The sequence below is a fragment of the Limulus polyphemus genome, unplaced genomic scaffold, assembly GCF_000517525.1.
Source record: "Limulus polyphemus unplaced genomic scaffold, Limulus_polyphemus-2.1.2 Scaffold8657, whole genome shotgun sequence".
Taxonomy (NCBI): Eukaryota; Metazoa; Arthropoda; class Merostomata; order Xiphosura; family Limulidae; genus Limulus; species Limulus polyphemus.
The window spans coordinates 7,833-18,048 of record NW_013674267.1 but is presented as its reverse complement, the minus strand read 5'-3'; the positions used below and the strand labels follow the sequence as shown (position 1 = coordinate 18,048).

The following is a 10,216-nucleotide window of genomic DNA, read 5'->3' as shown; positions in this document are numbered from 1 at the left end:
TAATATATATATATATATATATATAGGAAATCAGGCAAGGAGGTAAGTAAGTAAGTTAGTGGAAAAAGTGAAGTTAGACTGTGTGATTGTGAGTTTAGCCATAAAGAGCGTATAGTGGCGATTTCTAAAGCGAAAGTATCACATCTTGTATTGTAATAGCAGAGATAGAGAATAATAATTTGTCTTGTCACATGGTGTTCTAAAGTAATTGAACACACCTTTGTGGACCTTGACGAAAAGGAAACGATTATTTAAAGGTCTGGATACAACTAAGATAACCAATAGTGTAATGAATTTTTGTACATACGTTTGACGTGTTTTGAATATATTATTTTAAAAGAAGTGTATTGTGTGCTGTCTATTTATTTTTGAAATTTACCGCCAACAAGTCACAGACACCTACTGTAAAGAATCTGGCCCTATAAAACCCGACAACCAGTTGGTCTTCATGTTATATAATATCTATACCAAATTAATGTTTCAGTTGCTTGAGAAATGCAATGGTTGAATGAGTTTGTTGTAAAGATACTTCTTGATTATGTTACATAATGTTGCCTGTGACATTTGTATGCCTTTTACAACTGACATTTGTGTTCGTGGATTCTCACCCATAAAAATGCCCACTTTGCTTACCACAGCTGGAATATGACTGGATGATCCTACTGATTCAAGTTCAATCATATTCGTTTGTTTTCCAATGCCATTAATTATAAGGAATATCTTGTCTTGTAAATTCTGAATCCCTCATCTTAACACATCTTTATAACCTGACTGTATGAATATTTTGAATTAGAAAGAGCTGTTACATATCCTACAGAAAATTAATAAAGTTTTAGTGACATCATACTACCAATGCGATACCAAATAATGTCCCGTGAGAACCACAACCGATATAAAGTAACAGTGTAATGACATGTATCAGAACTACATTTGTGAATTCCTAATATGCATATTCAAAATCGTTTAAATATGATGCATTCAACCCTCTATACGACCTAGAAGGATCAAGCTATTATTGCATAATATCAGAACAACATCTCATTACCAAATTATGATCAATAGTTTGGAAAGTAAGGGTCGCAATACCCTTTCAATGGTCAATTTTCTAACTGCAAAATAAACAAGTGGCTATCACATGATGTACTGCAAATACATCCTATCAAGAAACATCATTTCATAGGTTAGAAAGTCTGAAAAACATTTTCTTTCAGTTATTTATTTTTCAATCAGCTGACCGTCCTAACTGTTGGTCTAGCAGTTAATCTGGTTGTTATGATAAAAAAAATCCTCAGTGGTGTCTCAACCATAAGAGATGGCTGTCTTTGTTCCAATCTCCACTATAGTCTGACTCCTAGTGAACAGCCAAATATATACCAACAGTCTTCCTCCTGATCAGCTAACACAGTGTTGTCATCCATTTCTGTCTCCTGAAGTAACCAGTTTCTAAGAGGTTCATCAGTGATGTAGACTTTTAGCTTGTTGGTGTGTTTGGCACCTGTATGTGTGCCATGCAGCCTCTGTAACTCAGAGTTCACTTTAGTGAGCTTTTGACAGACAAGATACGGAAGAATCCAATTGGGATCAAGTTGTTTCTGAAGATGCATACCACAACCATACCTGATCAAGAGGCTTGAATTTTCATTCCATTATTTTTGTCATAGCATCTTTTCATAACACTGTTTCTTTATCCATCTGTTACCATGAAAACTCGTGTGCTTTAGTTATTGCAGAATGCATCCATCTCACACACTGCAGTGAACATTATTGTACTTTTACACAGGATTGAAGGTCATAAGTCAGATCATCTAGAAGCTATAATTTTTATCCAAAAATCAGGAGATTTGTAGAAATGCCAGTCAAGTGTGGCTCATTTTTGTAGCATGTCATTACAACATGCAGTGTGTGTTCACCCAAATCAGTTATTCATTGTTAATATACTCATCAAAAATATGCTTGACAGTCTCTATCAACTTTTTCAGCCAAACCATCAGCTGGGTTATAATATGGTGAAGCACTTCTTTTCACTACATCCAACACTCAACATAATCCTGTAAAGCTCTGGTTAGTTTATTGATCAATTTACATTTTTTCAGGAATGCATGAAATTCATTGTTTAGCCAACAAGTCTACAAAAGACTTGCTAACTTGTCAGCTGATTGATAAGCTTCAGCCAATTTAGTGAAGTAATCAATAACAACAACCACATACATATAACAACAATCACCTCATTTAGTTCTGGGAAGGGAATCAGCCATATTTAGGGTGACTTTCTCTGGTGAAAATTTTATTGATTCAAACAGTTTTTCATTTTAGCAGTAACTAATGTACAATGTCTACATCATCAATCAATATTGTGTTGCAAACGTGACCAGAAAACCAGATTTTGTACATTAGAAGTAGTACAAAATATCCCCTGGTTTACTCCTGTCCTTGCATTATGCAATGACCAAAGTATTTCCTACCTAAGAGATCTGGGCATAAGCTGCATCTCAGGTGCATCTTAGTGGCTCATAATTACAGTGAACAGACCATCCTGCACTTGTAACTGCCTATACAAAAGCTAGATATTGCGTGAATCAATACAATGTTCACCATTTTGTGATAGACACATGACACCTAGCAGCACAATAATTAGTGCTCATGCTATATTTGAATTATTCAGTTGCTATGGCCAAAGTATTGGTCATTCAAAGTGTCCATCCAAAGGCTGAATTGTCACTACTCATATGGTTCTTTGCCGTTGCAGCTGTAATGGCTTTAACTGCTAAATATTGTTCAGAGTGTAGACGTTAAGTGAATGGACGCAACTCACAGGTTAGTGAGATAATTTATCAGCATTTTCATGCTGCTGACCTGGGTAGTGTTTCACAGCAAAGTTTGGTCTCGCAGCATCATTATCCAACATGCAGCCATACCTTCCAGATTGTTGAAGATCATCAGCCATTTCAATGATACATGGTTCATTCAGTTGATGAAGTCCCTACCATACAAGTAGTGCTAGTATTGTTTGATTAATACTATAGCTGCAAGCATTTTCTTATCTGTTTTACTGTATGAGCACTTAAAAACACTCAGCATATGACTTACACAGATGATCATGCTCTCCATACCATGCTGTACTTGTGACAAAATCCTGACCAATTTCACTTCTTTGGCATCTGTACCAAAGATGAGTGGACAGTCTCAATGAGGATAAGCCAAAACTGGAGCTTAAACCAAGACGTGGTTCAACTTTAGTCAGTACAGACATTAATGCTGCTACATTGGAAAAATTGTCCACAAATCTTTGATGACTCAATATTAAATCTAGAAAGCTGTAAATTTCTCGTTTGTTGGAAGGCATGTTATGATCTCTATCAACTACCTTGTGACCAATAAACTGACCTTTCATATGCATAAGCATGCACGTTTCTGGTTTCAATTTTAAGCCTGCATCTATGATGTGTTTTTTCAATATCATCCTGAAATTCTTAGCTATGGATTGGCACGTGTTACCTAATGACAAATATACCATTCACATAAAAGTGAGATCTCTCCTATTGAAGTCCTTTAAGTATAAGCTACATTAACTTCTCAAAAGTGGCAGATTCATCATAAAGACCAAATGAATGATGTGGAGTTTTTACATTCCATCTTGAACGCTGAAAACAGTCTTAGGTCTACTTTAGGCGTCCAGTTTGATTTACCAACATTCACAAGCCAGTTCTAGCGTGTTGAACCAATGGGCACCTTCAAACACACCCACACAATCATCTGTGCTTAATAATGGAAAGGTATCAATATATTAGGTCGTCAAGAAATTAATGTCGCGTTGTAGAACACTTTCATTAACCACCCCCCAAAAACGTACATCATATATGATAGTTAAACGAACTGCCTAAACGTCACGTTAGTGTAGCCTATATAATGTATAAAGTTTAGTATACTCTAATCCCTTATAGTGATAGCACACGACGAGACACACATTCGGCGTGTAATGCTGTTTGAATACAAGAAGGGAAACAACGCCTCTGTAGCCACAAAGAATATCAAAGAAGTTTATGGAAATGCTTTGAACGCTCGTAAGTGTTAACGATGGTTCAGAAAATTTCGTTCGGGTGACTTTAGCCTTAAAAACTGTGATGGCAGGGACAGACATATTCGAAATGATTTTGATGCTCTGAAGACGCTTGTTGAGTCTAACCCAAGACAACACACTGGTGAAATGGCCCTAAAATTGCATGTCTTTCATGAAACAATACATAAACATCTAAGGAATATGGGAAAACTCCATAAAGAAGGTGTTTGGGTGCCTCACGAACTATCCGATGATCATCGTTACTTCGTCTCTTCTGGCGCATAATGCACGTGAACCATTTTTAGACAGAATTGTCACTGGTGATGTAAAATGAATTCTCTATGCGAATATTAAACGCCAGAAACAATGGCTGAGTCCTAGACAAAAACCACTTCCGACTCCAAACCTTGGACTGCATCCGCAGAAAGTGATGCTTTGCATTTGGTGGAACATTAAAGGAGTAATTCATTTCGAACTCCTCAATCCACAGCGAACTGTCAATGCAGTCAGCAACTGGAACGTTTAAATCAAGACCTTCATTAGGAATGCTCTTCATTCGTCAATCGGAAAGGTGTTCTTCTTCTTCTCCACGACAACGCATGTCCACATGAGGCACGTTTGACGCAATACAAGATTATGGAGTTGGGTTGGGAAGTTCTCCCCCACCCACCATATTCTACAGATATAGCACATCACCATCAGATTACCATATTTATCGTTCGCTGCAACACCATCTTAATGGGAAAACGTATGCAAATGTGGAATGTGTTAAAGAGGATATCGACATGTTTTTTGCTTGAAAGCCAAGTGCTTTCTTTAATAAGGGCATTAACAACCTTGTTGTAAGATGGAAAAGCATCATTGATAAGAATGAAGACTATTTCATTTATTAAACGTTTTGTTTTGATATATAAGTTGTTCGGGTATTTTCGTTAATTACTTGACGACCTAATATGTTACTGAGTTCACCCTTTTGAATACCACCCAGAACCTTGACTTTATTTCTGAAGATAACCAAGCACTGTAAAAGTATGTTTTAGCCTGCACTTTAAACATCAGCTCAATTTCAGTGCTGACTATTTCCATGGAGCTTCAAGGAAGCCTCTGTGACAATTGTTTTATTGGGGACATATTACCTGTATCTATGTGATGATGTGTGATTATTGTCCGGCCAAATTGTTCATGGTCTTATGAATACATCAGCAAACTACTTGAGCATGTCTCTGTTCAATTCAGATTGCTTGCATGATACTCAACTAGAAACTTCAGAAATTTTAGAAGATATGTATTCATTCTCAGACACGATACAATGGCTGCAAAGCTACCTAGGCGGCTAGTTATATCACCTCTGCCTCTGTTACCGTACCAATGACCATTCCAGCTGAAAGCTGAATACCACTAGTTACAGACTAGCACTAATACAATATCTAAACTTAAACAGATCACTGTTCAAGCAAGAGAAGCTTGCTTTCCAAACATAAAATGGTGCTTGATGCATTGGTTCTATTACTGCATCACATAGTAAGAATGTATTAGACTGCATGTATAGTACACCACAGGATACCACTTGTAAATTGGGAGAACTACCTTCCTTTTCAATATGCATGTGCACAATGTTCCCAGAGCAAATGGCTGAAAATTCCTGCAGTAGATCCATCCTTAAGATATTAAGACATTACCAAGAAAAGTTGGAGACACACTTACATACATTTGCCAGATTGAAATTTGTGTTAAAAGTGGTGGCTTAACATGGAGTGTCTGATATACAGCAAAGTTAATTAATGTTCTGACTGTGTCAGTTTCCACCGAAATTTTAACCTCACATTCATGTATCAATATTGGCACATTCCGTACGCCAGACACCAAATCCACAGTTTCCTAACCAACCACCATAATGTTAAGTGTGAGCCAATTGCTGCACTTGCCCAAGATGGTGGCTACATCCTTCTGAAGATCTATCAGTTTAAATCACTAGGGTCTACAACAGCCATTTATCATTACTGACCTTCCTGGATCTGTTACAGTGCCAGTTTGAATGGTATTTGCATCCTTTGGTCTTCTCTAGCAACAGAATATGAACATTTGTAAAATCAGAGACCAGATAAGCTAGAGTTGAAACAGAATCTCTTTCACTCACACCCTGCCTCATAGCAACTAGACCATTGACGCCCTATTTGTTCTATAGAAAACCATGGTGGCTACAGAATCTGCCGCATGGAAGCTGGTGGAACTGGCAGTCGATGTTTTTAAAAGCTTTGGTGGCCGTCATTGACCCTAAAGGTTGTCTTATAAATGATTCCACTGTTGCTGGTTTCTTCTCCTGCTCCAGTCCATTGTTCAACATGATCACTGTTTCCATAGAAACTGCCTCCGTGAGAGATAAGATGCCTTTCAAACCCATGTGATCCCACATCAGTTTGCTTAGTAGTCTCTTAATGAATATATTGGATAGATGCTTGTGGGTATCTTCCCATACATTCTCTTTAACTCGTAAATGCCCGGGTGTGGTTGTTTATGCATTGCGATAAAAAGGTGTTTTGTGGTTAGGACGCTTGACTCGCAATCTGTGGTTCGCGGGTTCAAATCCCCTCACCGTAACATGCATGCCATTTCAACCATGGGACACTATAATGTGACGGTCAATCCCACTACTTCGTTGGTAAAATAGTAGCGCAAGAGTTGGCAGTGGGTTTTGTTGACTAACCCTTGTGTACCTTTACGCGAAATTAAAAAAAAATACAAATCAAACACTGTATTTGTAGGTTCATCAAATTAAAGTTTATTGTGCAACAATAATAACTATAAATAATTAACAAAATATCAATGTGTGATCGTTCTGAACATTTTATAGAACTATGATATAATTTTATAATATTGTGAAAAGCCAATCAGTAATCGGTTTCCATTGAGTTCTTTTCATATAAAATTTTACTTCGCTAGTATAAATAGATATTTCGCATTCTAGCTGTTTTAACAATAATAAACCTCTTTATTTTTATCAAAATGTTTACTTAGGAATAAGAAAGAACTGCTTCTTACCTCTGTTTAAACGAGTGTTTTATATGGTAAAATATAAAATTAAAAGACAGCGTTTAATAATCCAGGTTGCGTTACTTTTAATTTTATGTGATAGTAGATCTAACTGGTCAAAGTTTATCACTAAGTTGTTTACTTGTGAGCTCTGTAAAATAGTATAATAATATAACCATGTATACGTATATATACAGTTCAATAACTTTTTCTGTAAGCGTTGCAGATACTTACTTATACAGGCGTTTCATGGTAGTAAGCTAGTGAAAAGGGCGACATATTGTTAGACACAAAGGTACAAGGTTCTAATAGTAATATTTATAACTAAATATCTTATAATTTACTTATGACTATAGTATAACTTTTAAGTACATGTAGCCTCTAATGCTCTGTTGGTGTTAGTATTATAATAGTTACTACGTTAGTAAAACAGTGTTTCATTAACTTGGTGTTCTGGGTTCAGGCTCTTACTGTATTGATTTGTTACTGCCTAGTTGAAATATGCTTCACCTTGAGATAATGAGTGTGTCTTTTCAAGTTATATTCATCAAAAGTGTTTCCACTTGGATTTTTATTTCAAATCTTGCAATAAAAGTGTTGGCTTCTAGTCTTCTTCTAATGGTAACTCTTTGCATAAGCCAATCTCCATGTTAGTGTTAAAAAATAAAATTGTCGTAACTGGAGCCTAGCATGTATTTTTCAAATCTGAAGCTTGTTCTTCTCATCCTGTTGTCTTTAGAATACAACACAAACAAATCAGAGGCCTTTATATTATCGATCTCATGGATAATCCTGTAAACTTCAACAGGATCAGCTCTTTTTTCTTTCTTTTTTTCTCAGGAGAAAAATAAGATCTTAACCAATTCCTCTAAGATAACCCTTCTATTATAGGAATCATCTCAGTAGCATTGCTCTGAACCTTTTCTAATAAATCAGCATCCTTTTTCAGATGAGACCAAAACTGTACACAGTATTCCAAGTGAAGTCTAACTAGAAATTTATATAAAGAGATAATTACCTCTTTTGACTTTTAATCACTGTGTCTATCAATACCCCTTAAATTTTATTAGTTTTACTGCTAGCAAGAATATTACTGAAATGGCTTGAGTGACATATCCACCAACATGCTAAGATTTTTTTCTTCACTCATGCTATTTAGTTTGTTTCAATCTATGTAATATAGATGTGTGACCCAAATCATGATAACCCAAATGTATTACCATGCACTTACTGTAATTAAGGGTCATTTGCCAAGTATTTGTCCAACTTGGCAATTGATTCAGACTATTCTGTAGTACCTCAACATCTCAATATAGCTAGAAATATCCAAGAGTTTAATGTCATTGGCAAACTTTGCTAACTTACTGATTTTTACTATCATTGTATCAGTAGTCTTAATGTTGATTAGGGAAAGCACTCTGATAATAATGGTCCATTTTGATTGGATACCATAACAGCTTTTTGCTTTATTTCATCCAATTAATCTAAAATTTACTTATCTCGTTAGCTAACTATCTGTGTGGCACATTATAAAAAGCTTTTTTTGGAAAATTTAAGTACATCAAGTCCACACTTGTTTCAATGTTCTGATGACAACTAACATCCTCAGAAAAAATATAACGGGTTAGTAAGGTAGTAAGGCAAACTTTTCCTGTGGTGAATACCATATTGACTTTCTTTTACGATATTATATTTCAGTAAATGTTTTTGCAAAGCTTCTTGTTTCAAACTCTAGAATTTTTTCTCATTGCAATAGTAACAATAAATGGCTTATAATTTCCAGAGTAAAATTATTAATACCTTCTTCAAAAATAGAAGTAACACCAGCAACTCTTCAATCTTCAAGCATTTGCCCAAATTATACCGACTTATCAGGAACGAAAGATGGAGGATTACTTATCTGATCTTTGATCTGATTTTGAAACTCTGAAGAAAATCATGGTTTTAAAATCTTCTTTAATCCACCTCCTAGAAAAAGGGAACCTCTACCAGTCTTCTGTAGTGACAATAATATTCTCATTTTAAATAATCCAATAATATAACACTGCACCTTTATGTGCCTTTCAGAATTCATGGATACTACCATCATAATTTCTTTCTAAATCAAACATCTTTAAATGTTAATCCATGAGTCTCAAGCATCTTTAAATGCTAATCCATGGGTCTCAATTAACATTTTTAAAACAGAATTATTGAACATATATTATTGGGTTTCTTTACATGGTAGTATTATGAAAAATGAAGCTTTCCACACTTATTTATCTATGGTAGTGTGAAATGGATGCAAAACATAGGCATTTAGTTTGGTTTTGGATGCTTTGATTGATTGGATTTGATAAAAAAGAAGAGTGAACCTTGATGGGTAAAATGTTTTTGTTTTGCTGGAAATAGTGCAGAAAGAGTGGTATCTTGTTTAAAAAATAAAAACATGGGATCTGCATTTGATTTTGCTGGAATGTAGAAAAGTTGGCATGATTTGATTCTAGGATTTTGTAAGCTACGTGTAGAAAAGCATTTTGATTTCTGTATCATTAAAGGTATTAAAAATGACTTTGTTATTAAGTGTAACAAGTAAAAATTTTAGAAAATGGTTCAACTTGTGGCTAATAAGTATAATTTTCCACCACGATAAGATTGATAATGAATTTAATCACATCATTCTTTATTGGATCATTTTGTAAAAGTCTTCAATCCCACTAGTTGAACAAATTTGATTCCTTTTTGTATCCTTATTCAGTATTCAGAGTCTACTTTAATTATCACCTGTGATTTTACTTACCAAAGAGACAACTTGTATATTTCTGTCCATTTTCTGATTTTGTGTGCTGAAAAATACAAAACTTGAGTATGCCAATTATTATATGCTTTACCCACATCTCCTTTATTGTTTTAGAACAGTTATAGGTATTCATAATTTATCAGAAACTTTACAAATATTATTTGTACAGTAATACTTTTGTAGATAAAGAATGCCACATATTGCAGATCGGTTAACTTTTTGAAAAGCTACAGACTATATTTATCGAGTTCCTTATAATTTAAGATACTTTGTTACTTTCAAGTCATACCACTTTCACTTTTTTTTTCCAACATTAGTATCTTGGTTATTTGGTTAGTCTTGTATCAGTG

At 35.0% G+C, this 10,216-nt stretch overlaps 1 protein-coding gene across 1 annotated transcript in view; it reads left to right on the top strand.

The window, feature by feature from the left end:
• The first annotated feature begins 7,146 nt into the window (after positions 1-7,146).
• The window catches only part of LOC106475490, a 6,877-nt gene continuing 3,807 nt past the window's right edge, over positions 7,147-10,216 (top strand). The window contains exon 1 of the mRNA XM_013936170.2: positions 7,147-7,382. The gene's annotated coding sequence lies outside the window, so the exon portion shown is untranslated. The remainder of the gene's footprint in view (positions 7,383-10,216) is intronic.